This window comes from Pseudophryne corroboree, chromosome 9 (assembly GCF_028390025.1).
Source record: "Pseudophryne corroboree isolate aPseCor3 chromosome 9, aPseCor3.hap2, whole genome shotgun sequence".
NCBI classification, from domain to species: Eukaryota; Metazoa; Chordata; class Amphibia; order Anura; family Myobatrachidae; genus Pseudophryne; species Pseudophryne corroboree.
The window spans coordinates 186,898,966-186,915,699 of record NC_086452.1 but is presented as its reverse complement, the minus strand read 5'-3'; the positions used below and the strand labels follow the sequence as shown (position 1 = coordinate 186,915,699).

Below are 16,734 nucleotides of genomic sequence, written 5' to 3'. Positions count from 1 at the left end.
ACCTCTGCTACCCCTCTGAGATTTAGCCACAAATGTATCCATCAGCAAACATCAGTAATGTGATCAAGCCAGAATATACTGTAGCTAGCACTGTGCAGTCCTGACCAGGAGGGGGAGTGTTAACCTAATGGCAGGCTTTTTCCACAGTGGAGAAGGGAGTAATTGTAATAAAAGAAGCACTGTTAATCCCATCATCTCTTTTAGACTGCGGAAGGAGTCCCTCAGCAACAGAGGGTAAGAGCAGAGGGAACAAAGCAGTATGGTGCTTTGTTAGGAAGGGAGGCAGGTAGGCTGGGGCTTAGTGAGGGTGGATTGAGTGGAGCTTGAGCTCCAGGCGCCGGCTCCCTATAACAGAGCTGGGAACCGGGACTCAGGGTAGGAGGAGATGACTGTAAGAGAGGGAAGGGGTGGCCACCACACTGTCTGCATGTTCCATGTCACTGATTGCAGCGCATAGAGGTGGTCATTCCAAGTTGATCGCCAGCTGCATTCGTTCGCTGTGCAGCGATGAGGCAAAAAAAAGTCACTTCTGCGCATGCGTATGCGGCGCAATGCGCACGCGCGATGTACTATTACAACGAGTGATGTAGTTTCACACAGGGTCTAGCGAAGCTTTCCAGTCGCACTGCTGGCCGCAGAATGATTGACATGAAGTGGGCATTTCTGGGTGTCAACTGACCGTTTTCAGGGAGTGTTCGAAAAAACGCAGGCGTGCTAGGTAAAACGCAGGCGTGGCTGGGTGAACGTAGGGCGTGTTTGTGACATCAAAACAGGCACTGAACAGTCTGCAGTCATCGCAAGCGCTGAGTAGGTATTGAGCTACTCAGAAACTGCACAAAAAAACTTTGCCGCAGCTCTGCGATCCTTTCGTTCGCACTTCTGCTAAGCTAAAATACACTCCCAGTGGGAGGCGGCATAGCGTTTGCATGGCTGCTAAAAACTGCTAGCGAGCGAACAACTCGGAATGACCACCAGAGTCAAGTGCAGTGCAGTGTGTTGTTAGGGAAGAGGGGAGGTTTGGAGGCTTGTCAGAAGAACCTTTCTGGCTGTCAGGTACTGTATCTGCATTTCTCTGATATGGAACATGCAGGCAGTGTGGTGGCTACCCCTTCCCTTTGCACAGTCCTTTCCTCCTGCCCACAGAGGCCCTGCCTATCAATCACATAGAAGCTCCACCCCTCCATGCTAGAACGAGGAGCTGCTGCCTTCTTGGTGAGAATTGATGTGTGTATCTGTGTACAGTGTCAGACTGGGGCATGTAGGGCTCTGGGAGAATGCATGGTAGGGGCCCGTGTTAGGGGTACGGCCAGTCTGCAGAGGGGGTGTGGCCTGCCACCTCATTGGTTTGACTAACCATTACAGAGTGCAAAGTCTGGGCCCCTTCATAAATATATACAGTAAATTCAGCTGCTGCATGCATGATAATGTAACAGATTAATAACAGTAATGCACTGTAGAAAATACACCATAGTCCAGTATAAGGTAACATAAGTATAATGTATAATTCAAGTGCACAGTCTGGAACCTGATCCTTAGAGCAGGAGGTGGGCCCCACGGCAGTGGAGCCCACCGGTGGATTCCGCTGTACACCCGTGGGCCAGTCCAAGCCTGTCTGTGTATATCTGTGTGTTTATGTGTATGTGTTTATGTCTGTGTATACTGTGTTTTGATGTCTGTGTATACTGTGTGCAACTGTGTATATGTCTGTACATAATATGTGTGTGTTAGTGTGTGTAAATGTGTTTATATGTGTGCATATGTGTAAGTTTATGTGTATACATGTATGTCTGTGTATATATGTTTATGTGAGTGCTTATGTATTTCTGTGTACATGTGTGTTTATGTGTCTATTTCTTTGTATACAGTTTGTGTGAGTATATGTCTGTGCATACAGTATGTGTACTGTATGTCTGTGTATATGTGTGTGTACAGTATACAGTATGTGTGTGTTTATTTGTATATGTCTGTGTATATATCTGTGTTTGTGTGTGTGTGTGTGTGTGTGTGTGTGTGTGTACTGTATGTGTGTGTTTATGTATGTCTGTGCCTATATGTGTGTTAATCTATATATATGTGTGTTACCGTGGGGGATGGGGCACCGTGAGGTGAGCCTGCTCCGGGTGTTATGTTACCTCTGCAGGCAGGGTGCCTGGCCGAATCCTTGATGGATGCCGTGGGCAGTGGCGCAGATACTAATGCTTGGATTCAGGTGTGAGCAGAGAGGTGGGGAGCCGGGGAATGTGCCCACTTACCCACCGATATCTCCCGTAACTGCGGGTGTCACAGCAGGTCATAGCTGTCAGTGCTAGCAGCTGTAATCAGTGCCGTTGGCAGAGGGGAGCAGAGAAAATGCGGCCAACCTCGAGGTCCGGCCAAATTATTTCTAATTTTCTGAAATAACTCCTAATCCTTTTAAGTGCTATAGATTGTAAACTTGCGAGCAGGGCCTTCCTACCTCTATGATTGCTTGTTATCACCCAGTTTGTTATTGTTATTTCAAATTGTAAAGCGCAACGGAATTTGCTGCGCTATATAAGAAACTGTTAATAAATAAAAAAATAAAGTGCTTCAGGGTCTATTGTACCCTAAATGATGTGTGTCATTTTTGTGGACACACAATTTATGCATACTTTTCTGCAGTTTTGGAGTTAGGATTTTTTTTTTTTAAATACCGTAAGTGTTTTATATGATCACTGCTAGCAATTCCACAAAAAAATACAGTGAATAAAACCTTTACTTTTATTACATTCTCCGTTAATATAGACTCAGGATGTCAGAAGAAATAAGTTACATTTTTTTTTCTTCTGTGTGACAGCCTTAGCAGAAGCTCCATCCATGGTATCTGTAGCCATCTGTTTGTTCATATCATTATATCCTCATACCGCCCAACTGTCTCGCTATTCAGACACTGTCCTGCTGTCCCGTCCATGGGCTGCAGTATCCCGTGGGCAGGGGCAGGTTGGGAGAGCCTGTGATCACTGTTGCTCTGTAAAGCAGCTGGTGATCACTGAATAGATGCCGTGCGCATGTGCTTGGCATCTAAAAGTGCGGGGAGGTGAGCCGGGGGCTGCCCAGCTGCTCAGGGAGTGCTGGGCATACCCCCAAAATGACAATAATGGGGGTCATGAAGCGAGGATCCATCCCCTTCATCTGAGGTCACAGCCCTTTTTTTGGACATGGATGCGCCTCCGGTCCCGCAATGATACTAAGGGTGTGTACACACGGTGAGATTTTTTCTCCCGATTCTGACTATATAGTCAGAATCGGAAGAAAAGTTAGTGCATATCGCAAGGTGACAGTCACCTTGCGATCCCGATTTGATGCCGATGCGCGGTCCCGCGCGGTCGGCATCGAAAGAAAAGATAGACTGTGCAGGTACGTCAATTTTGACTATCTCTATAGAAGAGATAGTCAAAATTGACACTTAGCCAAAATCGCACATAGCCAGTATCACAAGCACCCTCATTATGTGCTTGTGATATTGACGACCCGGCCCCTGTCGCATAGTGAGAATTGGGCATTGCCCGAATCTCACCATGTGTACACACCCTAAGCCTTGAAAAGTGATACATTTTATGATGATAAAGTACCAGCCAATCAGCTCCTAACTGCCATGTTACAGGCTGGGTTTGAAAAATAACAAGGTTTGGCAACTGCTCTTCAGGGGCGTATCTACCTATTGGCCAGGATGGCACTCACCAGGGATGCCACCCGTGGCCAGTAGGTAGCAGCTGATTCTGTTCTTCTTCCCCCTCTTCCCACGCCGGGTAGTTCCTCACCTGCTGTTAGTGCCAGCAATGAACACAGCATGGTGCGGAACAGCAGCGGGCGCCGGGGTCCGGCACTGCACCGCACTACAAACAAGAAACTCTACATAAATGACACCTCCCAGCAGCCCTTGCAACCAGGAGCTCCTGGCAGCAAGGGGTGCTGGAAGGTGTAGTTTATGTAGAGTTCCTTGTTCGTAGAGCGGTGCAGGTGAGGAATTACCGGGAGGAGAGCGATTAAACTACTGCCTCTAAAAGTGCAAGAATTATATATGTATATATATATATATACAGTATATATACAAAACAGATCTGAGGGCACTAAACGTAATGAAATAGTTATAGTTTTATCCACAATTACTACAAATACTTTAAAAACATTGTATTTAAAAGGTTTAATCACAAAGTCAATAATGACCATTAACACATCGTTTACAAAGATACATGAATTTGCTGTACAGATAACAAAATAGACATTCAGTCTGAGTACAGTATCTTATTTGGCAAACATTCAGTGTGCACCGGTTTTATTGATCAAATGAAGAACCCAACGCGTTTCGTCCCATAGGACTTCCTCAGGGGTACTAGATCTGAACAATAAAAGTACATTAACTTAAACAATAAATAAAACAGAGTTTCATAAACCCATACCAATTGGTTAGATACAAAGTGATTACGGTATGGCTTTGGAAAAGTGAATATATCAATTATTATAAGGATTCAGATGAATCGACCAGTGAATAATTAAAATATAATACTATTGTGCAAATAGTATTATATTTTAATTATTCACTGGTCGATTAATTACAGCTCCCAGCAGCCCTTAGCGCAGGAATGCTCCGGCGCTAAGGGCTGCTAGGAGCTGTAGTTTATTTAGTGCGTCTACTTCCCTGTAATGTGGTGCATTGGGACACCAGCGCTAACAATATTGACTGGCTAGTAGAACTGGCTGAATCAATGTAAAAGGTGAGAGTGCTCTGTCACCTTTTACATTGATTCAGCATCCAGACATTACCCTCCGCGATATCACCCACTCTATCCGTTACATTAGCCATCTCGGGGCTTCCAGGCCGGCAGCCCAGGTGCTGTGTTGCGAAATCAGGGCCTTTGGGGATCTGGGCGTGGCTGGGAGGCACTCCTGTGACATCATGCGCAGAGGAGGCTCTGGGGCTTAGAGAGTATGCAATGCAGGGAGGGCTATGAAAGCCTTCCGCTGCACCGCTTTCATACACATCTATGCCAGTGGCCGCAGCAGCTTTTGTTCTACCTGCGCCGCAGCTAGGGAGTGGGGACTGTTGATGCCGGAGGAGGCAGGGGGACTGGCAGCAGGACATAGGACACTGCAGTAAGGGGATTTTTTTCCCTATCTACAGTGCAGAGACTTGCTGCAGATGCAGTGACATACCCTCCAGCTGTACCTTTTTGGCAGGTACAGTACCTTTATTTTATGGTCTGTACTGATTTTTGACTCTCCAAACTTTCATTGAAATTATAGGAAAAGGGACGTGGCCATGCAGCTTTTTCGAATTTGTAGCAAATTTTATGTGTAAATTGTTGGAGGGTATGTTGCTGCAGATGCAGTGGGCCTATTTTGGGGTGTGGACCTGGAGCTGCAGCTCTATCAGCCCCATTGTTAATCCTGCTCTGGGAACACACAGCAGCCAAAGGGCAGAGCCTCCCATTGGATGTAACCTGTGTGGGAGGGCGTTTCTCGCCCGACCAGCTGTGGACTGGGTGTGATAGACCTGCTGCTAACCCAATGAGAGCTCCTAGCCACGCCCAGCGTTATTCACACAGTCACAGAGTGACAGATCTGGGCTATTATATAGGAGATATTTATATGTATATATATATATATATATATATATATAGTGCTCGAAGTGGGCCGGTATACAACGGTATGACATACCGGCACTTCTTCAAGCACTGAGTTAGTCTGCCCCCGCCGCTGCATTGAGCTCTCGCTCCTATGACCACAGCGCTACTATTTCAAATCTGCCGCGGACCGGCAGCCGATCAGGAGCGGCCACTCCTGATTTGGCTGCTGGTCCGCAGCAGATTTGAAATAGTAGCGCCGCGTTCATAGGAGCCGCAGTGCCGCTGACCACAGCCTCCTCCTCCTTGCACCGCCACCCTCTGCCTCCTCCTGTGCTACACCACCGCCTCCCTCAGTCCTTCTCTTCACCTCCGTCTCCTCCGCACCATGCCGACCACAGCCTCCTCATCCACCGCACTGCAGATCACAGCATGCTCAGAACTGCTGCTGCTAAATAGGTAATCTTACCCTGCTGCCTTTCTCTCTCCCTAGTCCCTACTGTATGCCCTTGCTGTCCCTCTCTCTGTCACTCTCCCTGTCCCTATGTCCCTGCTGTCACTTTCCCTGTCCCTCTGTCACTCTCCCTGTCCCTATGTCCCTGCTGTCACTCTCCCTGAATTGTGTCTCATTCCATTTGGCATAATGTGAATTTCGGCTCATACCATGTGCTATAATGTGAATTTCGGCTCATACCATGTGGTATAGTGTGCTATAATGTGAATTTCGGCTCATTCTGTGTGCTATAATGTGAATTTTGGCTCATACCATGTGGTAAAATGTGATTTTCGGCTCATTCTGTGTGCGATAATGTGAATTTTGGCTCATGCCATGTGGTATAGTGTAAATTTCGGTTCATACTGTGTGCTATAATGTGAAAGGGGCACCAGTACTAGATAGTGAAAGGGGTCCTACTATTGTGGTGCATAATGTATATAAGGGGTATATGGTGTGGTAAACTACACTGAAGGACATGCCCCCTTTTGAGTGGCCATGCCCCTTTTCTGGAGCAGCACGCGCATAATTGCAACCTTCACTTTCCCATACCCCCACTTCAAAATTTCCACTTTGACCACTGTATATATATATATATCAAAAAACATTCAGACTGGCACTACACTCAACAAAAGTGTAGATGGTCCGGTGCCCTCAGTGTGAGGTCTATACAATGATGGTTCCCCCGTTGCTGGGGAACACAGAAGCAGCACTCCAGAGACTTAGTGAAGAAGTCAAATTTATGTTCAATGCATGAAAAATACACCACTGTTTCGGGGCTCGCACGATCCTTCTTCTGGAGTGCCGCTACTGTCTCCCCCAGCAACGGGGGAGACAGTGGCGGCACTCCAGAAGAAGTCTGGGACCCCTAGATACACTCCTGCTGCTCTTATCCTATTAGTAATGTTATCCAGGTACATGAAAGGGAGGGGTTAGGGAGGGAGGTCTCAGTTGCATAAATTTGCAAAGATATGGGAAGCCCCCAGGCCACTTCAAGGTGTCCCTGAGTACTGGGGATCCCAAACATTAAGTCCACGTCTGGGGCATGATACCCCACAAACCGGCAAGGGCCAGACACCCAAGGGCAGTACACCAGTGTGAGATTAAAGTGTAAGTGGATATTAGGAAGCAGAGGCTATAGATAAAAGAAGATACATATGAAAAGTGTCATTAAAAAAGTGATATTAGTAGAAAATGATATGAAAGTGATAAAGTGCTAAATTAAATGGTAGCACATGACCAACTATGAATGGCGTGAGTCCTCCTGATTACTTTTTTCGACAATTGTTGAAATATTCTGGTTAACTGTCAACTATCATTAAAGGTAAAGGAGGCATTTTTAGAATTAGTTTTACTGTAAGGGCTGGTCCCTCATGGGTGCTCACCTCTGGTCCAGTTGTTCATGCTCTAGAGGACAGGTTTCCCATTTGACTTGCACAGCAAGATGCAGGCTACCACCAAGGATGTCCAGAAAAAGCACAACATGTGAGAACCATCCCACCTCTGTGTTGACTACAACACCCTACCAGTCCAATTCATCTAATGAGATTTTATTACGGGACTAAGTGAAAAATCATCCGCAGCACTTTTGGCCTCAGATCCCATTTTACCACCTATTAGTACTTGTGTACCAGGTAGGTGATAACATAGTAACATAGTTGGTGAGGCTGAAAAAAGACTAGTAGTCCATCGAGTTCAATATGAATTATATTGCATTACCTATTCTATGCAGATTAAAGGCTATATCCTGGTATATCTTTTTCCGTTAGAAATTTGTCTAACCCATTTATAAATGCATTGACTGAGTCCGCCGTTGCAACCTTCTCTGGCAGTGTATTCCATATTCGTATTGCTCTTACAGTGAAGAAACCCTACCTGCGCAGAGCACGAAAATTAATTTCCTCTCCTCAAGCCTTAGCGGGTTTCCGCGCATTTTGTGTAGAGGTCTCTTAGTAAACAACTCACATGATAGTTCCGCATATTGCCCCTTTATATATATATATATATATATATATATATATATATATATCCACACCAATCGCCGGCACTCGGTCTGCCCCAATTGGCTACCTTGCTCTGGTGCCCTCCACTAGGGTATTAACCCCATATACATGCGGCAAAGAATGAGGCGGCACTCAGAGGCTGGAATTGCAAAGTGACTTTAGTGCAAGAGCTGCATCAGCAAATCAACGTTTCGGGGTATTTCACCCCGTCGTTAGGATAACAATAAAGTGCATGAAAAAACACATTTATAGATACACTCACCCCTTCCGTCCTCCCCCATGTCTGGCTCCCGCTGGCCGTGCCGTTCCGGGCCCGTTCGTCCGCCCACCTGGAGTGACCACTTCCGCCGGAAGTGGCGTCACATGGTGACGTCTCGGGTCCCGGCCGCGTTGCCCCGGTAACGCTGTGAAACAAACAAAGACATGCTTACAGAAACGCCGCTGATTATGCTCCAGAGGGTGTACACATAACTTAATCGTGTAAGAGGACATCCCTAAGTGTCCATATATGGTGTGTTAATAATATACAGAAAATACCTAAAACAACAACCATGGTGTGAAAACGAGTGCAAACAAATTACAAAATCTGTGAAATACCGTGAGATGACTCTGCAATGTAGGTATCTGAAGACAGAGCTGTAAAAATTACTGACTAGCGACCCAGCAGTTGCTATGTGAAAAGATGTCAGTATGTGCAAGTTCTCACACCCAATGGACTTCCAGCGGCATTAATGTATCACAAAAAAATACCCCACAATGTGACATGAATACACTATCTAAAACCATCATAATACACATTTGGCACGCAGGCCACATACTCCTTCCTTATACTACTGCACCCTAAAAAAATCTAATATCAATAAAACATAACAACATAAAAAGCACATGTAAACTCTACACCAAAAGAAAGTCTGTTAACATATTCAGCTTGGTTCAAACTGTTTTACTACAGAACGGCTACATATACTCAGTTCTCTCCCTCCTGTACATATCAAATGTCGCTACCCTATAAAAAATAATTGAGGCCCAATGATTCATTGAGCCCCTTGGGTCGTATCGTATCCAGCCTAAAGATCCATCTGGATTCTAGTTGAAGCAGCTTGAGGGACCTGTTTCCCCCCCTGATGGACTCAGGTACATGGTCAATCACCCGATATCTTAGGGTTGCCATGCCATGTTTAAAGTTAAGGAAATGGCAGGCTACAGGTTGGTCACTAGACCCGGTGTTAATGGCAGCCCTGATGGCCTGTCTGTGTTGCGCCATCCTTACCTTAAACTGGCATTTCGTCTTTCCTATGTAATAGAGTCCGCAAGGACACATAATTACATAGATAGCGAATTTCGAATGGCCAGACTGAGGCCAGTTTATCGTGTATTTCTTGGCAAAATGTGGATGTCCAATGACATCACTGGTGGACATATAGCTGCAAGTTGTGCAGCCAATGCACCTGTAGCAGCCATTAGCTCTACTTCGAAAATGTTGCGGGGCCTTTTTCTTAAATTTACTAAGATCAGTTTTCAACACTAGGTCTTTGATGTTTTTGCCCCTCCTGTAGCTTGGCATAATCCTAGTGTTTTTTAAAGATCTCAGGTCAGGGTCCGAGGTGACTATTGGCCATAGTACCTTCGCCCTTCTGCTCGTGTGACGACTGTTTGTGTCGTATGTATTGACCCACGGGAGCCTGTCCTTGCCTTTTGGGGAAATCTCATTAGTTAAAAGCTTGCTTCTTTCCTGTGATAGTGCTTTTGCTCAAGCTGATTTTAATAGGGGCATGGGGTATCCCCTCTATAAGAATTTGTTCTCCATGAGGTCTAGTTGTTTCTCAACATCCTCGGCTCGGCTGGTGATTCTACATACCCGTAAAAACTGGGAATAGGGTAGCCCATGAGTGGAAGGAGAGGGATGGAAGCTGCTACAGCTTAAAATGGTGTTCCTATCCGTGGGTTTAGTAAATAGGTTGGTGATGATCTCACCATTTTGGATACTGATGGAAATATCCAAAAACTCAATGTGTGTTTGGCTACTGTGCATGGTCAGCTTAATGGGGCTGGAAGAGTTGTTCTGTTCCACGATTATTTCACGGAGTGTTTGCTCGCTCCCTGTCCAAAACATGAATAAATCATCTAGGTACCGGTAATATAGGAAAATTTCCTTTGTTATTACCGGATTCTCGTAAAACAGACTTTTCTCCACTTCCCAGTTCCCACATATACGTGTTGGCGAAGGCCGGTGCCACTGCCGACCCCATCGCACAACCCGTTGTCTGTCTAAAGAACTTATCCTCAAACAGTAAATAATTATGAGTGAGAGTAAATTCCAACAATTGTATAAACAGTTCAATATCAGGTCCTGTGTAGGCAATGTTTCCTGTAAGCAGTCTCCTCACAGCCTGCAATCCCCCATCATGAGGGATGCAGGTGTAGAGATTTGTGACATCCATGGTCGCCATCAGCATATCAGCTGGCAATTTGTCAATCCTTAAAAAATGCCTTAATAACACATTGGAATCTTTTAGATGTGTAAATGTTTGTTGTATGCATGGCTGAAGATATGCATCAGGGAAAATTGCTATCGGTTCGCACAGAGACCCCCAGGCAGAGATGATGGGTCTCCCAGGGGACCTCTGTGCGTCTTTGTAGACTTTGGGAAGTGTATAGAAAATGGGTACCACAGGATAATCAGTCGTAAGTTTTTGAATAACAATACTGGACAACAACCCTTGTTCACCCGCTTTTTTAAGGAGACATGACAATTCTTCTTTATAGAGCATCGTTGTGTCCCTGTCTAACACACAATAGGTATCCATATCACCTAATAATCTATAGCACTCCTCCACATAATCAGCAGTGTTTAGAACTACCACAGAACCCCCCTTATCCGCCCCCCTGATGATAATATCTTGTCTTTCACTCAAAGCTTTAAGAGCGATGTTGTCCTCTTTAGAGAGGTTGTCAAACATGTGGGGTGTTTTTTCCGTCCCGGCCAGTTCTAATAACCTGCTGAAGGTTTTTAAGGATGAATTACTAGACACAGGATCAAATCGGGAATTAGGTCCCAATTTTTTAATTCTAGCTGAAAGGGTACTACTAGACAAAACCTTAGGCTGTTTTTCAAAATGTTCTTTCAATTTCAGTGTTCGGTATAATCTGAACGTGTCAACTTTCCACTGGAATTTATTGGGTCTGTTAGTGGGTACAAAAGTTAGTCCTTTTTCAAGCACACTTACCTCAGCAGTCGTTTTCATACCATGGTTGTTGTTTTAGGTATTTTCTGTATATTATTAACACACTATATATGGACACTTAGGGATGTCCTCTTACACGATTAAGTTATGTGTACACCCTCTGGAGCATTATCAGCGGCGTTTCTGTAAGCATGTCTTTGTTTGTTTCACAGTGTTACCGGGGCAACGCGGCCGGGACCCGAGACGTCACCATGTGACGCCACTTCCGGCGGAAGTGGTCACTCCAGGTGGGCGGACGAACGGGCCCGGAATGGCGCAGCCAGCGGGAGCCAGACATGGGGGAGGACGGAAGGGGTGAGTGTATCTATAAATGTGTTTTTTCATGCACTTTATTGTTATCCTGACGAAGGGGTGAAATACCCCCGAAACGTTGATTTGCTGATGCAGCTCTTGCACTAAAGTCACTTTGCAATTCCAGCCTCTGAGTGCCGCCTCATTCTTTGCCGCATATATATATATATATATATATCAAGACAAAAGGGGGGGTAACCCTTAGCGCTGTGTGTATATAGAACGAGCTGCACACCAGAGGGAACCTCCTGTTAGATGAGGTCCAATATAAGGTATGGAAAAAAAGGGGGGGGGGGGATCTGGGTGCGCTAAAATTGCACTGTCATCCACAACCATGAAAAATAGAAACAGTGATCCAGAAATTTAATATTTATTACATAAAAACAGGGGATTTTTCCCTTCACATAAAAACCGAATGGTTCTTGCAGGATTTTCAGACAATACAATTCATACCAATACACGATGAACAGTGTACATTCAATGTTAATGAAACATTATCAAACAGACTGTGTATGATGGTGGAAACAGTACTTGTGGAAACCCAACGCGTTTCGTCCCAATCAGGGACTTCTTCAGGGGTGTTTATCTAGATAGAAATAACTAGGTATAAGATCTAGAGACTCTTAATCATTGTTCGTATTTAGTGAGCCTATACATACCAAGTGCCAGACTTGTTTATAGAATATCCTGAAAGGACGTATATCGCATTAAAAATGATAAAACAGGTATAAACCTAAAGAGCAAAAAAATAAAATAAAATTAATGAGAGATCTTATAAATTGAAAGATGAGGAGGCGGAGGAGAAAAGCGAGAGGAAAAAGATGTTACATACCCAGAATTGGTAAATGGCGGATAATCCGTCAATAGGTTTCCGTATTTAAAAACGGACCATATTTAACAGAACATGAAAAAATTACCTAAAAATATAAAAAAAGAGGAACCAGTATTTCAAAAGTCAATCAAACTAGACATGGGGTGACTAGAGACTCCGAGTGGAATAGAAGTCCAAATACCTACCAGCCATATAATCAAGATAAATATACTCTGGCTCTATGTGAAGAAGACTAACGCTCAACCTCAATTTAATATTTCTTCACAGTGAATGAAACCTATAATGGTAGGTAAAAAATATATTTAGCCCACTAATACAATATAGGGACAATCACAATAAATATACATTAAATAAACAAAACCATCCCCGTATCAATATATGGAGGCAAGACAGTGACAGTGGTACTTACTAGATGAGCATGTAGTGGTTCTCTCAAAGTCCAGAGTGTAACTGGAAGAGAGCACCACCAGCAGGATATTTATACCAAAATTGAAACTACATCACTTCCTGGGGTAGGTAATGGAGTCTAATTGACAAAATGAAAGAAAACTTGATACATGATTAAAGTAGGGATCAAATTATTAAATGGAGACAATAGTGTATGTGTCAAAAACCTAATAGTTTATTCAATAAATAGAATAAACAAAAATAACAAAAGATAAAGCTTAATTAATATAGGTGGAACGCACATTTCCGCGTTCCAACAACCGGAAATACAGAAACCGGAAGTGTGTTCCACCAGCGCTGAAAAATGTAACCTTAAGTATATACAACATACAGAATAACATGCGCTCCTCTACGGGGGGTAGACCACATCCCGATGGGACGCAATGACGCCGACCGTTCCGCCGTAGCTAGATGGGTGATGGTCTGGGGAAAGATAAACTTATTATAATTACGGCGGTGGAACGCACGGCCATTATGCGCTCCACCGTCAGGAAGTGTCCGTCAAGAAGTGTTACTGCGGTGGAACGCATGCATATGCGCTACACCATCAGGAGACACCGTTCTACCCTATACAATGTGGCTAAAATTCAATTTAAAAAATATACAACGAATCAAAAAGGTGGAAGGAGACATGACAATTCTTCTTTATAGAGCACAGGTTCTCAAACTCGGTCCTCAGGACCCCACACAGTGCATGTTTTGCAGGTTTCCTCACAGAATCACAAGTGAAATAATTAGCTCCACCTGTGGACCTTTTAAAATGTGTCAGTGAATAATTAACACACCTGTGCACTTGCTGAGTTACCTGCAAAACATGCACTGTGTGGGGTCCTGAGGACCGAGTTTGAGAACCACTGTTATAGAGCATGGTTGGGTCCCTGTCTAACACACAATAGGTATCCATATCACCTAATAATCTATAGCACTCCTCCACATAATCAGCAGTGTTTAGAACTACCACAGAACCCCCCTTATCCGCCCCCCTGATGATAATATCTTGTCTTTCACTCAAAGCTTTAAGAGCGATGTTGTCCTCTTTAGAGAGGTTGTCAAACATGTGGGGTGTTTTTTCCGTCCCGGCCAGTTCTAATAACCTGCTGAAGGCTTTTAAGGATGAATTACTAGACACAGGATCAAATCGGGAATTAGGTCCCAATTTTTTTATTCTAGCTGGAAGGGTACTACTAGACAAAACCTTAGGCTGTTTTTCAAAATGTTCTTTCAATTTCAGTGTTCGGTATAATCTGAACGTGTCAACTTTCCACTGGAATTTATTGGGTCTGTTAGTGGGTACAAAAGTTAGTCCTTTTTCAAGCACACTTACCTCAGCAGTCGTTTTCACACCATGGTTGTTGTTTTAGGTATTTTCTGTATATTATTAACACACTATATATGGATACTTAGGGATGTCCTCTTACACGATTAAGTTATGTGTACACCCTCTGGAGCATTATCAGCGGCGTTTCTGTAAGCATGTCTTTGTTTGTTTCACAGTGTTACCGGGGCAACGCGGCCGGGACCCGAGACGTCACCATGTGACGCCACTTCCGGCGGAAGTGGTCACACCAGGTGGGCGGACGAACGGGCCCGGAATGGCGCAGCCAGCGGGAGCCAGACATGGGGGAGGACGGAAGGGGTGAGTGTATCTATAAATGTGTTTTTTCATGCACTTTATTGTTATCCTGACGAAGGGGTGAAATACCCCCGAAACGTTGATTTGCTGATGCAGCTCTTGCACTAAAGTCACTTTGCAATTCCAGCCTCTGAGTGCCGCCTCATTCTTTGCCGCATATATATATATATATATATATATATATATAAATTTATAAATATTAATCATATCTCCTCTTAGTCATCTCATGTCTAGTGTAAACATATCTAACCTAGAAAGCCTCTCCTCATAGTCCAGTGTCTCCAACCCCTTAATCAATTTGGTAGCTTGCCTCTGAACGTTTCAAGTTCTAATATGTTCCTTTTAACTGTACACAATACTCAAGATACGGCCGTACCAATGATTTGTACAATGGCAGGATTACGCTCTCATCCCTTGTCTCAGTTACCCTTTTAATGCATGCTAACACTTTATTTGCCTTTCTTGCTGCGCTTTGACATTATGTGTTGCTGCTAAATCTATTATCAATGAACACTTACAAATCCTTTTCTAATACAGTTTCCCCTATATTTTCTCCATTTAATTGGTAGGTTGCATGTTTATTCTTAGTCCCAAAGTGCATAACTTTACATTTTTTCACATTAAAACTCATACACCATTTAATTGCCCAAACTTCCAGTTTAAATAAATCGCTCTGAAGAGACTCCACATCCAGATTAAATAAATCACTCTGAAGAGATTCCACATCTGACTAGATTACCCTACATATTTTAGTGTTGTCTGCAAAAATTGACACTGTGCTTTCTAGTCCTTCTCCTAAATCATTAATAAATATATTAAACAATAGTGGCCCCAGCACAGAACCCTGCGGTATTCCACTAATTACTTAGCCCAGGTGGAAAACATCCCATTAATCACCACTCACTGTTCCCTGTTTTCAAGCCAATTACCCATGTACAAATAGTTTCTCCTATACCGAGCTCCCTTAATTTGAAAGTCAGCCTCCTGTGAGGTACTGTGTCAAAAGCTTTTGCAAAATCTAGATAAACCACGTCAACTGTGTTACCCTGGTCACTTACTATCTCATAGAAGCTAATCAAATTAGTTTGGCATGACCTATTTCTCACAAAACCATGCTGGTTCTTATTAATAGCATGGGAGTTATCAAAGTACTCCTGTGTGCTGTCCCTTAGTATGCTTTCCAATAGTTTCCCCACTATTGATGTCAGACTAACCGGTCTATAGTTACCAGGATGAAATTTAATACCCTTTTTAAATATTGGGACTACATCCGCTATACGCCAGTCCTTTGGCACCATGCCTGATCTAAGTGACTCAGTGAAAATCAGATACAGTGGTCTTGCTATTTCAGCGTTTAGCTCCATCAGAACCCTAGGATGTAGGCCATCTGGACCAGGAGATTTATCAGTCTTATTTTTTTTAATCATTCATGAACTACTTCCTTAGACAGATAAGTATTAAGTAATGGGCCTTTATCAATACTCTTGTTATTGTTACTCACTAATACCACAATCTGGTCCTCTCTAGTAAACACTGATGAGAAAAATGTGTTCATTATTTCAGTTTTGTCGTCATTTATTAGTAATCCCAGTTCGCTTTTTAATGGTCCTATAGTCTCTTTTTTTAGCCTCTTACCATTTACGTACTTAAATAATTTTTAGGGTTAGTTTTACTCTCCTTAGTGATTTGCTTTTTGTTTTCTATTTTAGCTGCTCTGTTTTCCTTTTTGCATTTTTTGTTACACTCCTTGTAGCACTGGAATGACTACGCCTTCCCGTCTGATTTGAAAACTTTGAATGCTCGCCTCTTTTTATCCATCTCTTCTTTTGCCTTTTTGTTTAACCACATTGGTTTGAATTGAATACTCTTATTTTTACTGGGTGTAAGTCCCACTCTCACCCAGAAGAAAAGAGGACAATGCAGTATCTAAATGTTCTTACCAGGGTTACACTTGTCACCTTGACTCTCTTGCCCTCTCACAGATCGCTGTAAGGAGACAACAAATACCACTGTGTGGGGCCTTACCTTAAACTAAGGCAGACCACAGAGCTTCTGAGCAAACAGGGCCCTCAACTAGGGTTCTCGCCCATCCTTTGTTATATAGGATTATCCCATAATTGACAGGGACATGCTGTGTCCTGTTGATTCAATATGGAATGCAGTTTGTCCCTTGTTTTGGCCTGGTGTCTCAGTCTTTATTAAGGACTG

General features: G+C 43.7%; 1 long non-coding RNA gene across 1 annotated transcript in view; it reads left to right on the top strand.

The window, feature by feature from the left end:
• Positions 1-211: 211 nt before the first annotated feature.
• The window catches only part of LOC134956867 (uncharacterized), a 35,146-nt gene continuing 18,623 nt past the window's right edge, over positions 212-16,734 (top strand). Inside the window, exons 1-3 of the long non-coding RNA XR_010186242.1 lie at positions 212-234; positions 11,476-11,617; positions 14,388-14,529. This is a non-coding gene — a long non-coding RNA (uncharacterized LOC134956867). The remainder of the gene's footprint in view (positions 235-11,475; positions 11,618-14,387; positions 14,530-16,734) is intronic.